Raw genomic sequence first — 16,645 nt, 5'->3', positions numbered from 1 at the left:
TTGGTGGAGTGAGTCTTTTGTTGTGTGTTTGTCGTTGTCGCTCCGGGACTGAGAGAGACGGGAACATCCATTCCAGGCTCTCCACAATCTTTCTGGAATTCAGTCTCTCATGTTTCAAAATTTGTAATAGTATAGTCAGCAGTGTTAGTTTTATGTTTTTTCTCAGCTTGTAAGGATTCTTTGTTTGCCCTGTAACTTTGAATCTAAGGCTGCGGGGGTCCCTTCTCGTCTATATGAATTCTGGAGTACCTGTAACGCATTTTTCCATCCTGATTTACAGAGATAATTTTACCTTTTCTTCTTTAATTACAAGCTTTCTTTTTAGAACCTAATTGATTTCCCTTGTTTTTAGAACCAAGGGATTGGTTGAACTCACCAGGGATGGTGGTGGAAGGAGGGGGTAAGGTTTTGGGGGAACAGAAAGTGTGCCAGACACTAAATTCTGGCTGGTGGCAGCGTACCAGACCTAAGCTAGTAATTAAGCTTAGAAGTGTTCATGCAGGTCCTCACTTTTTGTACTCTAAAGTTCAAAGTGAGGAAAAAACCTTGACAGCTTCATATAGCAATTCTACTGGATTTCAGTGCAGCACTACTATGGGAGATATTTGTTGGCTTCATGCACCTCATTCGGTACAACTAGGGTGACCAGACAGCAAGTGTGAAATATCGGAAGGGGGTGTCATAGCCTAGGGATGCTCTTTAAATACATACATACAGTAACTTGTGTAATAATTACTGCTTGTGAACAAGAATAGAAAGTCATTTGCAAAACTAAAACTGTTGTAAAAATGACAGGCCCAACAAAAGTCTGTCTTACTCCAAAAAAGAGACTATTAGCAATAATCCTAATGTGAATTCCAGTCTATTCTCCCTGTTGAGCAGAAACACACTAGAAGCTGTAGAAGTTGTTTTGTATACTACAAACTGCTCTGGCACTCGCTCTTTCTCTAAAGCGCACTGATGCTATTATGTCAAACTGTGACATAAACATTTTCTATTGCAGTGAGATGAACTCTGTGATCTGAAGGATCTTTTCCATTTCTAGATGCTATGATCTAGGCACAACTTTGAAGAAATATACTAAAAATTGCAAATAAACATTGAGAAATACATTTATGTGCATTGGTCTAATCCTGCTGCAAACCATTACTTCTTCACTATTACCTGAAGTAAACATGCCTGGTTTACACTACACGGGTAGGTCAATGTAAGCTTACATCAACCTAATTATGTCAGAGTGCACACTACAGCCTTGTCCTGCCGATGTAAGTGCCCTACTACACCGACATCATAACTCCACAAGAGGTGTAGGACTTACACAGGTGTAGTTGGGAGAACTGCATTACTTTGGCTGTTTGGGAACCTCTGGACTACCTGTTTGTGGGAGTGGAGGGTACAGCACTTTAGAAGACTGCACTGTCTGGGAGGGGAAGAGCTCAGTTATAGTGTATATCGTGTCTCAGTCTCTATGGCAGATTGCTTCTATGGCAGATTGCTAACTTCCTGGTGATGACAAGCATTTCTGTCTAGCTTTGCTGGACATTGAAGGTAAAGAACTTTTTTTCTTTTTCTTTTTCTTTTCTTTTTTTTTTTTTTTTTGCTGTTCACACATTAGTCCTAATCCTTTACACTTGTCACACAGGACATTAAATGTGCTCCTCCTCAAAAGAGACTGCAAAAATGACTCCTTCTTGGCACTGTTTTTCTGGAGGATTCACCTTCCATGAGACTGGAACAGTGTTATAAAGTACTTTCTTTTCAAACAAAGGCTGTTCCTTGGACACTTTACAAAACAAACAAAAAATGGCACCATATTCTTCTTAATGGAAAGTTTTTCTGAAATGCCAATTTTTTAAAGCACAGATTACACAGGGAAAAATGTATACTGTAGGACTAGCTTATTAACTGTCTGTGTATTTTCCCTATGCACAAGTCTCGTGAGCAAGCATTACTCTTGTGTGTGGATGATGAGTGGCCAAGAATTAATGAGCAAAGTGAAACATAAAGGTAATGCCATTTAATTTCAGTCCATAAGGGATCCTTCCCTCCTCCCTCCATGTTAACACAGCTAAAGAAATAAAATGAACCATCTTTTTTCTCTCTTTGTTGATCCCAGAAAGCTTTACCATAGCTCTGTAGAGGAGCCAATGGTCCTGTAATTAAGGTACTGGCTTGGGATTCACAAGATCTGTATTCAGTTCTGGCTTCTGTCATCTACCCCTTGGGGCTTTTTTGTGGGGGAGGGGCAAATCATGTAATCTTTCTGTATCTCCGTTCCCTCATTGGTAAAATGGATATAAGAATACCTCCCTTCTCCCATCCTGTTTGTCTTGTCTATCTAGATGGTCAGATTTTCAGATCAGGGATTGTCTCATGATGTGTATGTAGAGGGCCTAGCTCAGTGGGTCCCTGATTCAGATGGAGCCTCTGGATGCTACTGTAACAAAAATAACACTAAACATCCCCCATGAGTGGCCACTGTGCATACAGAAAGAGTCAATGCTCTTTATAGGAATGAAATAAAAGAACTCCCCCTACTTCAATAATAATTCATATGTGGGATGCCACTGTGTAAGAGCTCCCCTTGCCTTCCTCCTGCCCCAGTTCACTTCCTCCCAGAGTGTGTATGCCCGAAGAAAGGTTATCATAGGGCCCAGAGGAAAGATGTTGCAGAAATAACTCTACTTTGCTTCTTTTTTTTTGTACCCCCTACCCCAGTCAGGGATCCATCTCCGCCACTCTCAGAGTGGAGATGATAATTTTGGATTAATTTATTAAGAATGCCATTTGACTTCAATGGGAGTACTACATGTGGAGGGGCTATTGCACTATGGCCAATCCATAGTGGTATCTGATCTTTGATGTAAAGTGTTCACACGCAGGACTCAGGATCACAGGTATGCTCCCTTCCTCCTACCAATTTACAGAATTGCACAATTGGCTAGATTTGTCCCCCTCTTCTGAAGTATGTAGATTCCTTACAATGTTTCCATGGCACCTAGCACTAAGTGTATAAGTTGAAAAGTCTCCTTGGAAAAACTCGGTTGTCAGAAAGTTGATTAGTACCTTTCTGTAAGGACCCCAAGAAACATTTGTAGTCAAGCTCCCCGTTTCTAATGAAAGACAGCAACTAATCCCATGCACAGCTTTTGATTCCTAAATAGGATAATAGCTCTCTAAGACTTAACTGAAAATTGTAGCCAGTACTAATATAGCAAATTTATATTTTTGTTAAATTCTGCTCATTCAAAGCAGCAAAGAGTCCTGTGGCACCTTATAGACTAACAGATGTTTTGGAGCATGAGCATTGCTTCAAGATGCACTATTTCTCCATCATTCTTTGCTCAGGGTTGGAGGAAAAACTTTGATTTTTAATGTTTACTTTCCAGTTCACAGAACAGGGCCCTGAACAAATTATGCTTGATGGTGAATTGTTTGCCTAATTTACTGTGATGCTGGCCTGCAATTATAAACAAACACTTAACCGATTTTGTTTGGTTAGATCAAGGAGTCTGAGAGGATATTTGTGAACTGTCAATGTTTCAGTGATCCATTTCATTACACTGTTTGCTTCTTTATCATAGTAAGTATGTGGAGCATTGTGTAAGGTTTTGAATAACAACGGTGCAGAGATTTTTGTTAAATAGTAACTCTGCTTTCTCTTCAGTTCGTATAAATTTTTCGCCTTTTACTCTCTCTGGCATTTGTAAAAGTATGCTAAAGAATACAGGGTAACTTTAGCACAAGAGCCAAAATTTAGTTTTCCTAATACTCCCCACATTAGGCATTTAAAAAAAAAAGTTTTGTTTTGGTGTCCTTTTTTTTTTTTTAATCAGACTGAAATGTAATATGAAAGTGCTATTAAGAATTGGCCTAATCCATATTAGCCTATTATTAATGTGCTAGATTAGCAGGCAAGAAACTAAATTATTCCTGGAAAGATCTGTTTACTAAAGTCTCAGTGCATATAATCATGGATCTATTCCATCTTGAGCTATGAACAGCCTGCTCTTCCTATTTCTGCTCCATATAAACTAGTAAAAGCCTATGGGAATTTGGATGAATGACTTAGATATTTACCAAAATGCAATTTTTCTTTAAGGGCCTCCCTCTTCCACTTCTTAGACCGATAGGTAGCTCTGTGCTCTTCTCCTACATCTGATATCTATTAAGAGATTAAACTCTCTGCAGTGGTCTTGATGTGCTGGCTGTGACCCTGTGTACCTGGGGTAGCCCTCACTGGAAATACCAAGGTCAGGGCAGGCTGCAAAAGGGGGAGTAGATACTTCCAAGACTGGTGGGTAACGCTGAAGTAAAACTCCTCAACCAGTCAATCTGTGCTTTTGATTTCCCCATACTGGTTATCAAGAAGGGAAGGGGAGAAAATCTCACAGCCCCCTTTATTGCATTCCAGTCCTCTGGCTCTCAGTCAGCACCTAGGTCCTAAAACTCTGCTCACTATACACAATGTTCTTCTGACCCAAAGGGCCAGCCACATTACCAGGTTAGTATAGGTTTGGATTTTACCCAAAATACCACGCTGCCAGCCAATCCTTTAGTGTCTAAAACTAAAGATTTATTATAAAGAAAAAAGAGAAGAAGAAGAGATAAAGTAAAATAATCACATACATACAAAGACTTCAAAGTCCATATATCACGTTCCTAACAGTACTAGTGGAATGGGCCACACAGCTTGGATGGGCCATTCGGGCCTTTATTCAGAGCTTCAGTTTGTAGCAAAGTTCCTCCCAGAGGTAAGAAGCAGGATTGAAGACAAAATGGAGAAGATGCAGCTGCCTTTTATAGTCCTTTGCCATGCAGCCTGTGCTTCCTTTCTTTCAAACACAAGCTATCCAGCACATGGCTTGGAAGCCTTAGGGTATGTCTGAATCAGCAAAGTTAAAGCACATGGCTGTGTAGTTGCAGCACTGCTATTAAAAAAAACCCCCAAAACAAAAAAACAATTCCATGAGGGACGTGGCTCCCAGCGCAGGTGCACTGTCTACACTGCCACTTTACAGCACTGAAACTTGCAGTGCTCAGGGGTGTGTAGTTGGTTGGTTTTTTTTGGTTTTTCTTTGTTTTTTGTTTTACTCCCTCCCCCCATGAGTGAGAAAGTTGCAGCGCTGTAAAGTGCCAGTGTAGACAAGCCCTTAGGTAAGCATTTCAGCTTATTAGAAGAGAACCTTGGGAGGTTCATTCCTCACTTGAAAACCATAATGCAGAATATTTTACTGTATTAGTGCAAAACTCCACCTTGGATGTGCATTTGCTCCAATTGTAGCAATAGGACCAGCCCTTATGCTGCTTCTCTTGTTTGGAACTTCACGGATACAGGAAAGATACATATAATATTGCATATTTAAATACACACATACACTACAGCTTCACAGTTCCAGTGCTTGTAGCTATGACTAAGAGTAAAAGGCAGTTTATTTCTAATAGTTGTTTTCAGTGATTTATAATTTCTCCCAATGTTAGCATTCAGAAGAATAATTTTATTTTATGTATCTATTTCAATTTACAACATATGAGAGGGTACCTTCCTGTTAAACTGGGTGCCTTTGACATTATTTTAAATAATCCAATAAACAGAACCAGCAGCAACCCCCTAGGAAAAACTACAACCTCTATGCAACCCAATCTATTCATCCATTCAAGGACAAACAGATAGGCATTGCAGTATGTTTGAAAGTTCAATGATTCCTGACTATTTAGGACCAAGGATAGAAGCTCATTTCTTAGCTGAAAACCCCTCGTGGAGAATGTTCCATCATTCAGCTCCTAGAGTTACAAGCACAACCCCCCCCCCCCCCAAAAAAAGTGTTTCCACAAATAGGAACAATTTTGGTGCATTTCTGCTCTATTGACCAAATTCTCTTCCTCTTAGGCTGTGAATGGTCCCACTGGTGCTAATGTAACCCACACACCTTCTGGGTGTGGTGTTCTGTCCCATCTAGTGGCACCAAGACCACTAGAGAGAGAGATTAATGAGTTTGCTCTACAGCCTTAGCTAACAGGCAGTTGGCTTTTAGCTCATGCAGTAGAGCAGGGGTCTGCAACCTTTCAGAAGTGGTGTGCCGAGTCTTCATTTATTCACTCTAATTTAAGGTTTTGCGTGCCAGTAATACATTTTAATGTTGTTAGAAGGTCTCTTTCTATAAGTCTATAATACATAACTAAACTTTTGTTGTATGTAAAGTAAATAAGGTTTTAAAAATGTTTAAGAAGCTTCATTTAAAATTAAATTAAAATGCAGAGCCCCCCGGACTGGTGGCCAGGACCCGGGCAGTGTGAGTGCCGTTGCAAATCAGCTTGCATGCCACCTTCGCCTATCCCTGCAGTAGAGGCTCATGCACAAAGCTCCAGAGGTCCCAGGTTTAATCCTGCCCACCAACAACCGGAGTCTGTTGGTGTTACACTAAAATTTGGAGATTCTCCTTCAGATCAAGTGATAGCAGCCTGTGCTTTTGGAAAAGGAGGATCTAAATCCTATTTCTGCTTATCCCATCATCATATATAAACAGTGAAGCCAAGACTTGTGTGAATAAAGTGAGAAGGATTTGACAGTGTGTCTGTGATAAAATATATCCTTTCTCCAATCTTTATTAGTTAAATAATATTTTATTCTTTTTCCCACCTCTGAACTATCAGAATTGTTAGATGGCCTCTCTAAAATTATCTTAAGCTTGGAAACACTAAAAGACCTATCACTTTAGTCAAAAGGTGAGACTAGAATTTAATGAGGGTATTAGCACAATAGATTACAGCTTGCATCAGGAAGCATATGTTGATTACTAAGCTGTGATTGCTTCAGTGAGTGAAAGTGCTTTTTCAAATCATATCAAACATTCTGCTTTTCCCAGAGTCAGTTTTGTGCCATAGCAATACCAACCTTTTGCAAATAAAATGTGGTCATACATTATTTGTCTTACGGGATCAAGAACAGAAGCTTGTTGTACTAGGCTCTTTACAAACAAAGGGACAGATTTCTATATGTATTTAGGCACCAGGAGATGCAGATAGGCTCCCAAGTCCTCTTAAAATCAAGCATCGTCATTAAAGGGCATAGAAGTGGAAGATGGACTTTGACATAGTTGAGGTTCAGGCCCTTTAGGCTTCCTAGATCACAAATGGCACCTTGAATTTCACCTGGATTAAAGAGATGAGGATGGCACACAGATGCAACAGAATTTCTTTCATCTAGCCTACTTCAAAGGCAAGCAGATCCATACTGCACCAACTGTGAGTGGCCTTTTTGAGAGGGTGGTAGCTGACAGGCTTGTCACCATCTTACCATCATTGGTGCCAAGGTGCCATTGACTTCCCTGCACAGATAGATGGCAGGATATTATTTCATATATCATCTTCAGCTTTGTCACTTTTTTTTCAGGCACATCCAACAGAGTGGAAATCTGAGTCTAAAGGCAAGGGAAGTAAAGTTACTTTTGTTCTGTCCTCTCTATTCTTAAAAAGGATTGGGCATGATTTATGTTTTTTTAAAGATTTTTGTCAATACCATTTCTTTTTAATCTCAGGTTTCCAAAGGTGTGATTACCATCTCTTATCTTCTATTCTGTTGCTAGTAAGGGAGATAGAATACTGAAACTGTGAGGAAATGACATGGGAATGGGATGCTTGCATTATAGTAGAGGCAGCTTCACAGCACATCACAGGATGACTTTGGAAGTTGTGAAATGATTTTCATGCTACATTTCAAGCTCAGCTCCAGTTCACTAGCCTTCTGCATCAGTTAACAGATAAATGTCATATGCTTCCACTGCAAAAATAGCAGTCTATTTTTTCAACATAACCCTTATTCATTTAGTCTTTCTTCACTTGCTTCAGTTAATGTCATATGGTTGCATGCATCCTAGGCCTAGATTCAGCAAAAGAACTTAAGCATGTGTATAGTTTTAAACATGAGTCATCCCATTGAAGTCCATGTAATTGTGCATGTGCTGGACTGGAACCCTAATTGTTGCAGTGAGTGTTTGCTTTTTTTTCATGGTTTTCAAGTTTAATCCTCTATTACAGTGAAGAAGTAGGCATTAAGAGGGTGGACATCATAAAATCTTGGTACTAGAGATGTGCTAGAACCAAGCTCCCCAGATCCAAACTTCTGCACTTGGGGGAAGAGGTTCAGATCCAGACCAAGTATTCAGATCAGGCGCTGTTTCTGGTTAGCACATGATGGTACTTTATAAAGGACTCTGAATATTTAATATTATATAATTGCTTCATAATACAGTAAGTGCTCTTGCCTGAAGTCTGTGCAGCATCTCATCTGGTATGACCATTTCCCAAATCCAGTGCTATTTGGCTTATATATAAATATAATTGACTTATTCCATCAACTGTGTTCCACATTTTGACAATTGCCATTAATAAAGAGATTTTGGGAGGGTGTGATTTCTGCTCCCAATCTTCTCTGTATTAAACTTTGGCCTGTGCTGCACATTATGCAGATACCTAAAAAGAAGCATGCAAATCTTTTAAATTGTATTAAGCTCTGTTAGGAGGCAAATCTGAACGGGATTTGACTCAGAATAGTACTTTAGGTGTTGAAAGCCACCCTCCCGCAGACACCTCTTAGATGGGGTTGAAAAAGCAACATTGTGGATGAAAGAGAAATATTCATGTGAGCAAAATAATTCAAAAAGTCTAAACACAACACAAATATTCTCATGTAACATGTTTGTGGGTAGTGATTTGCTTCAAGGATTCTGACAGTTGTAGTCAAAGAAATAAATTATATAGCACTTGTGCTAATCATTGTGTATTATGCACTGTGAGTAAGACAGGCCAATGACATTTTAGATGGTTACCCATTGCTCTCAAAAACATTGAACACCACAGCAGGTAAAGGATAAACAAAGATCTTAACAGTCAGGGTATGCTTCTGCAAAGAACCAAATCTAATATAAGTCCCTGCCATCAGCATTGCCTGTTCCCACGCATCAGGAATTAATACATACCAGTCTTTGCTATCATACTAGTCCACAAATTGGGCTACTCTTGCTTCCAGGACTTTGTCCACACTGAAATATTTCCTAAAAATCTCTCCATTGCTTTAGCACTGCTGCAGCTCTACAGATGCTAGCAAAGGTGGGAATTCTGGTGTGGAGAAGACACTAGCAGTTTGACCATTGTGTTATCAGTGGTTCTCAGCCTGTGACCCACAGGCTGCTTGTGGGGGCCCAGTCAGCACAGAGATGTGGCCCATGTGACATCCTCAGCACCACAGAAGTGGAATTGGATGCAACCCACATAACACATTGTGGGCCACAAATGCGGCCCACAATGGTAAATTGGTTGAGAACCACTGTGTTGTCTAAACCTGTCGTGTTAAAAGAAACAGTAGTGAAAATGCCAACAGACAGTCTTTACTTTCACTCCTACCCCTGAAGGACCTGTACTAAGGCTGGGGCAATGGGATTTTCAAAAACACTTCCTTGTAGATGTATCCAATCATGACAGTCCTTTTTTTTGTTTTTGTTTGTTTGTCAGGGAAACTTTCCCTTCCCCACTCACCACTTGCTTCTGGGGCAAAATGACCAGAAAAGTCCATTTTTATCCAAGGCCCCTAGCAGGTACATTTAGACTTTGCTCATAGTTATTTTTTTATTTGAGACAATGTGTTCTCCCTAGCATACCAGCCTAAAAACCCAAGTTTTCCTCCAGCTGTGGGCCGAGAGTAACCCACCCTTGTAATTTTGGCTACTTGTTAGTTTGTCAAAGGGCCATCTCTCCAGACTTAGTATGTTATCTTGGGCAGTTTTACAGGATTAGACTTTCTACTGTCCTGATTCCAGGGAAGTCTGGTAATCCCTTCCTGTACTAGCTAGATATGAATATGCCCAGGGGCGGCTCCAGGCCCCAGCACGCCAAGCGCGTGCTGGGGTCGGCAAGCTGAGGAGGTGCTCTGCCGGTGCCCCAAGGGCAGCAGGCAGGCTGCCTCTGGCAGTTTGCCTGCGTAGGGTCCGCTGGTCCCGTGGCTTCAAACCGCTGGAAGCAGCCTGCCTGCTGTGCTTGGGGTGGCAAAATCCCTAGAGCTGCCCCTGAATATGCCATAAGTATTTATTGCTACAATCCTTTTCTCATTATTTGGAACTGTTCTGTGTGGTCAGAATGGGCATCAAGGGAAAAAGGTTCAATGCCCATTGAAGGGTGAGGGAGACAAAAGGCTCATTTGTGTACATTTCTTGACCAGCTCTGTGGCTCTTGACTGCATAGACAAGTGAAGCCCCTCCCTCTCCCTCCCCATACTTGGTCCAATGAAGAGACAGCTTACCTACAGAGGCCGCAGTGTTGCCATAATACAGTCTTTTTGTGTTCCTAAGCAAAGTTCTGCAAGACTAATGAACTACCAGTTGGTTTCCTTAGGCATTTTGAACTCTCAGTTGGGAAGACCAACTGTATTAGTGTTTAAAGATGCATGTGAGAAGGGAAACCTTCTTTTGAAGTGCACTGCTTGTATTCACCAGAGAGCGGTGCTGCTCAAAGGGTGATCCAACAATGTACAGTGTTCCATGGAATGACAAAGCTCTTCCCTCAGACAAAGAAGAAAGAGAGGTGAAGCTGGTGCATTAATTCAGGGGACAAAGAGGAAAACACTGTGCACACTGCATTCTATCCAGATGAACTGAAAATATAAAGGTCAAGGCAATATTTATTCTTTTTCTCGGGGATGAAACTCCACTATCCCATGCTGGCCTGACAAGTTAATTATTCAGGTACGTTCAACTAAAGCGTTTCTCAATAAAAGCACAAACTGTGTATGCATACAGTAAAACTAGTGAATAAATGCAGAATGCTCTGGGAGTGCTAATCTTGAGCAGTGAAGATAAGCTTTGAAGAGATGTTTTGAGAATAGTCAGGGAATTAATTTCCATCTTGATAGTCACTGATTTGCTGTATCACAATTTTTTAAAGCAGTCGTTGATTTTCAGTGCCTTCATTTCTGACTGCCCAAAGTTGATTTTCAAAAGTGCTCAGCACGCACAACTCCATCTGAACTCAATGGAAGATACACGTGCTCAGCATCTAAAAAACAAAATATTCCTCCTTCCCATCCCCCACAAAAAACCTAACCCAGGTTGGATGCATATTTGGTAGCTACTATTGAAAGCATGGGCCTTGACTTCTTTTTGTCATAATGTCCACTATCTGTATTATGTTCAAGAAATTAATGAGAGGACCTGAAGCTTCCTTTAATCTTCATTTTCTTCTCTCTCATTTTGGGTTATTGCCCAATACTTGGGGATTGAATAGAGACACATGCTGAATAAACTACTACGTTCTTTGTAATAGCCAAAGTGCAGTCTGACTATGAAGCGCTCTGTGTGCCTTGAAAGCTTGTCTCTCACCACCAGAAGTTGATCCAGAACAAGATATTACCTCACTCACCTTGTCTGAGTAAAAATGGCATTCTGGAGTTTTAAGTTTTAAGTTTGGCTTTCTCTGAGTGAGAGATCAAATACAGTTTATAAATTAAAAGAGTTTTTATAGTGGCATTATATCCTTCCAGTCTTGACACTGCTCCCATAAAGAAATAACTAGTCTTCCACAAATTATTTTAACTGAAAATACAATTAATTGAAATAAAATTAATACACTTGATACAATGTAATCAAATTTATTGAAAGCTAAGCTCATCCCTTGCCTGAATTGTGTTACTGATGCTATTAATATGCACCTTGCTTGAAGATTCTACAAATAGACTTCGTTAACAATTCTGTTGATGATACATGAGCCTGAACTGAATCCAACCCTCTTCCGCTTGGTTGTATTGGCATTATGGGGGTGTCGAAAGCAGTAAAAACTTATTTTAGTCACTAAGGTCAGTAGATATGACTCAATCCACAAAGGGAGCAGATATCTATGGAGCGAGGAAGTGTTATTTCTACAGTCATGTTTCTGTTCATAATCAGAGTTAAGGATTCGGGGGAAAATCCAACATCAGAGAAATGGAGCATATTTATATGTATGTGCCAAGCCAATGGGAGGGAAATGATTTATTGTAAATAGTGTGCAGCAACATCTATCTCCCCTAAGGGAAATGTCATGTGTGCATCTGTTTTAAACATCCACTTTAACAGCAAGAACTTAATGCGAATGTAGGAATAAAATAAAAGCGGGATCACAGACCCCCCCCGCCCCCCGGTGTTTCCATAGCAGAGGTTGGTGCTAAATCCCAGTCGGTTTGTATAAACTGTTCCTTTACATGCCCAGCGCAAGAGCAGACTAGACTTTCCATTGCACGTTCCCCCTGTCCAGGATTGGTGCGGGCAGGTCCCCCACCCCGGCTCTGAGCAGCCCCTGGCGGGCAGCGAGCACTCTCCCTTGGGAAGCACCAGCCTCGCTCCATTGCAGCGGGCCTCTGCTCTGCGCTCGCTCGCGCCTGCACTCAGGGCCGGGGCCGACTGCTAACGCAGGTGCAAGGTGCGCCAGGCAGCTACCACATACCTGGAGCTGCCGGAGCGGCGCGGGGAGCCCGGCCCGCCCAAGGGATGCTCGGCGGGAGCGCGCGGCCACTGGTGCACGTTCTCGGAGCGCGAACTCTCCTCCCCTTCTGGTCGGGGGCCCGCCCCAGCAGCAGCAGCAGCAGCAGCAGCAGCATTGCATAGACCGGGACGGCCAGCAGCCACTTGCAGGGAAGCAGTTAGGTGAAGGAGGCGGCTGGCAGGGAAACGTTTCCTCCTCCGACCGGGCGGCAGATCCATCCTCAAAGCAATGGGGAAGGTTGCGCTGAGCGGGGCGCAGTCGGGCTACCCTGAGGAAGAGACAGCAGCCCCAGCTTGCAAGCAATGCGCCTCGCGGGCTGCCTGTGCTGCCTCCTGCTCCCAGCTTTGAACCTTTTGTTTTCTCCAGTCGGGGGCAGCGAGCTGCTCCTGCTGCTGCTATGTCAGGAAAGTTCCAGGAGGCATCGGATCAGGCCAGGCTTCTGCTCTGCCGGGATCTGCAAGGCATGGTGTGTGTTCTGAGGTGAGACTTTGTTCTCTTGCTAAACACCCTTCTGCCAGCTGTTCAGACCAAGTGGATTGCTCCAGTTGGGGGTGCGGGAGGAGACGGGGGGAATCTGTGTGCGCACCGGGGGAGTGGGTCATCTGAATGGGAGAGAGGTGAACCCCAGAATTGTGCTGGGGTTTTTCCTTTTCTGGAGAGTCCTGCACAGTTATCCCAGGTGCATTTTTTTCTTTAACTTACAGTGCGGAGACACCTACGTGGGAATCCATTCACTAGACTAGTTCTCTCGTTTCTGATGAGGGCTGAGCTAGGAACGCACTGTTTCCCCATGGCACCTGGTGCCCTTTTACTCACGCTTTTGTCTCTAAGCAGCTAGGCCATTTTAGAAATCTGTACCCTGAAGAGTACTAGCATTCCTGGGCCCCAGGGTAACTGGCTGTCAGGCCCAATTCAAGCTGAAAATAGTCTCTAGCTAGCCGTCCAGGTGGGAAAAATCAGCTTCATCTTCAGGCTTTATTCCAGGAGCCATTTATCAAGCCATTGATTAATAGGCAGAGTGGTTACTAGGGTTTCATAACAGTTTTCAGCAGTTGCACTGCTGTGGAGTTCAGTCAAAGAAACTAACTCTTCTTTCCAAAACTAAAGGTGCTTAAAAAGTAGAGGTTTTGTCAGCCATGAGGTAGGCGCTTTAGGTTTCTCTCACAATTATTTCCCCAGACAAATCTGCATTTCTTCTTCTTTTTTAAAAGTGTTTCCTCATCTGGTCCCTTAAATTCTGGCATTATTTTATATCTGCTCGATCTTGGCCATGGAACATGTGCCTTTTATAGTGGTCTTTGACCTCTTTGCAGAGGTGCTGAGAACACGAAGTCCCATGTTTTTTCTTTTATTGCCTGAGTTGTGGGCTTGTTCTTTAGAGTGGTTACTAAATAAAAGCTGTAGTTCAGTATGTGATCCAAACATGAAAGCTCCCTATTATCCTCTAGGAATTACATTCATAGTAGATATTTAAAGGGTTGAATGTCATTTCTTATCTTCCCTTACCTTTTTAATAGTGATTCTTTACAGTTTGATTTTATAGCCTATACTGTATCTATATTTCTCTGTTTTTCCTTCCAGTTCTGTCTCTTATGTATTGTCTTATTGTCACTTTGTAGAAATGCAAATTAAATTAGGTGGCTGGGGACTGAGGTTTTTACTTTAAAATATTTTAAATAGATTTCAAGTCCAAAATACTTTCTACCAGAGGATGCATGTTATTTATTGCCTAAGAAAGGAATATTGACTTGTGAATTCTTGGACTGTGAGAACTGCAACGCTATCTATCTAGTTATTTTTGGATTTTCTGTAGTTACCTGCAGTGTTTTGTATCTAAGATCTTGATTGTGCAAAGTTTTTTATTAGACAAAAATACTAACATACACTCATTGATATATTTTTGATTAAAGAGTGACTCTTAGCCAAAAAAGTGCCCCTTCAGGTTAGAACAATTTTATTTGTGGGATTTGTGTATACAATGCAACTTTGTGCATAACATCTTTCATACATGACTGTACAAAGACAAATAATACAAGACACACTACAATTCTACTTACTGAAACATTTCATAAAGACATTTTTTGGCAAATCAATTAAGGTATAATTGTTTCCCCATGAAAATGGAGTGAAACAAAGGAATATATATGCATAAAGATATAAGCAACATCTCCATTTGCAAAAAATGGGGCAGAAGATGTGACAAGCAAGTTGTGTGGGTGGGAGAGGGGACTGTCAAAAATTGTTCATTTTTATTGAAGAATTAATGTTTAAATACTTGGAAATATATTTTGTATTATGCATTTTTTGCTATTGTGAGGAACATATGGTACATAGCTGATCTTATAGCAGAGAGAATAAGAATCTGATATGAGGGACAATTTCCCAGATTAAATAGACCATTTCTGGATATCTGTTAAAAGCTGTTTTTCAAAAAAGTAGTTACTTGAATGAGAAAAACCAAGCACTGCCAGCTCTCCAGTATGTTTTTGCTTCAGTGTTTGCAAAGTGTTCTACTCTCTTTACTGTCAGTGATGTCAGGTTTAACACTTATGTTGTCAAGTTCCCAGGATCATATTAGACTAAAATATTTCATAATAATGAACCTTTCTACAGAAGCAGATTTGACACTGACCAGTAGTATTAAGGTTTTATTTTTTTATTCTTTGAATAATTTTTGCTGGTTTCCATAATTGAAGTTGAATTTTTGCACTCATACTATCCCACATCAGAAACCCAGATGCTTTGCTTATGCAAGCTTACATGCATAAGTTATTGGACAGTGTCCTCATTATTACAGTGTGTGTCAAATGGATAATATGAATCATGAAAATATTAGTGGATCATATGCAAAAACTGCATGTGAACAGCTTTAACCAAGCAGGACAAAACTGACAGGAGCATACTCGTTTCCCATTATTTGCTCATCTATTAAGAGACGTTGACACTTTTCATAGGGTAATGGCTGATCACACTGTTTTCACATTTCATTCCTGTGCCACTCTGAAAATCTCCCTTTAATAGTAAGAGTAGATGATGTTTGGAGGCATAGCATGCTAAGGGCTTGTACACACTACCACTTATGTCGGTATAACTTATGTTGCTCGGGTGTGAATAAGCCATCCTTTCCCCACTCCCCTAGTGACTTAAGTTGCACCAACCTAAGTACCGGTGTGGATGATGCTATGTCAGCAGGACAGTTTCTCCTGCTGACATAGCTATCACCTCTCTTGGAGGTGGTTTTATTATGCTGATGGGAGACCTCTTCATGAGATGTGCTCCAGTGTTGCAGCTGCATTGGTAGATTTGGTATTGTAGACTAGCCCTAAGTGATGAAACAGTAGAAGAGACTTGGAGTTTTGAAGTTCGAAACAGATATTGCTCTTGTGTAACCATTTGTGTGAAGATAACTTTACTTACTGTAGCAGAAAGAAATCTGGAGGAGTCTCTTACATCCAGTGTAAGACATTGGTCCTGCTTTGAAGTGCTGTAGATACGATGAGGGCATTAAAATGTGTATATTTAGGGATTATCACATTCTTCTTAGTGCCTTATTTCACTGGTAGACATTTTACGTATTCATTCCAATCTATATTGCATTCCACTGTCTTGAATAAACAAAAGATCTTGTGATCAATTAAATATCATAATTGAGTAGAATGTCTGCCAACATACTTTGCCTTTGCTCATTTCAGGCCACATTCTGGTACCCTTATCTATGTTGAGTAACACCTTGCTCAATGAGTAGTCCTATTGATCTCAGTGGGCTCAATTATAAGTGGCCTAATTCACTTGCATAGGGGGCATAAGGAAACCCAAGCTTCTCCCGCATTCCCTTGTGTTGGCTACCCACAACATCAAGTTATACAGGAGAGTTGGGGAGAGCAGCTGTCTCTGTGATGCTACTCTTCTCTTCTGCATATGGAGTCAGGCAGGGAGCGGGTAAAGGCTTGACTCCATTCCCCCACACCCTCACCTTATGCACTGGCCAGTGCAGCAGAGGCAGAAGTAAGCTGTGTCAGGAAAGGGCTGGCACAACTTCCTCCTCTCACTCCAAATTTGCTTCTGGGGCAGACCCACTGGGCTAGTAAGGTGTTATTCAATGTAAGTAAGGGTATGAGAATCCAACCCAGAGCCTGCC

At 41.4% G+C, this 16,645-nt stretch overlaps 1 protein-coding gene across 1 annotated transcript in view; it reads left to right on the top strand.

Annotated features, from left to right (window-relative positions):
* Nucleotides 1-12,828: 12,828 nt before the first annotated feature.
* The window catches only part of GPR63 (G protein-coupled receptor 63), a 46,414-nt gene continuing 42,597 nt past the window's right edge, over nt 12,829-16,645 (top strand). The window contains exon 1 of the mRNA XM_032774071.2: nt 12,829-12,987. The gene's annotated coding sequence lies outside the window, so the exon portion shown is untranslated. The remainder of the gene's footprint in view (nt 12,988-16,645) is intronic.

Source organism: Chelonoidis abingdonii, chromosome 3 (assembly GCF_003597395.2).
Source record: "Chelonoidis abingdonii isolate Lonesome George chromosome 3, CheloAbing_2.0, whole genome shotgun sequence".
NCBI classification, from domain to species: Eukaryota; Metazoa; Chordata; order Testudines; family Testudinidae; genus Chelonoidis; species Chelonoidis abingdonii.
Note: the sequence above shows the minus strand (reverse complement) of the source record. Positions and strands in the feature narration are given on the sequence as shown.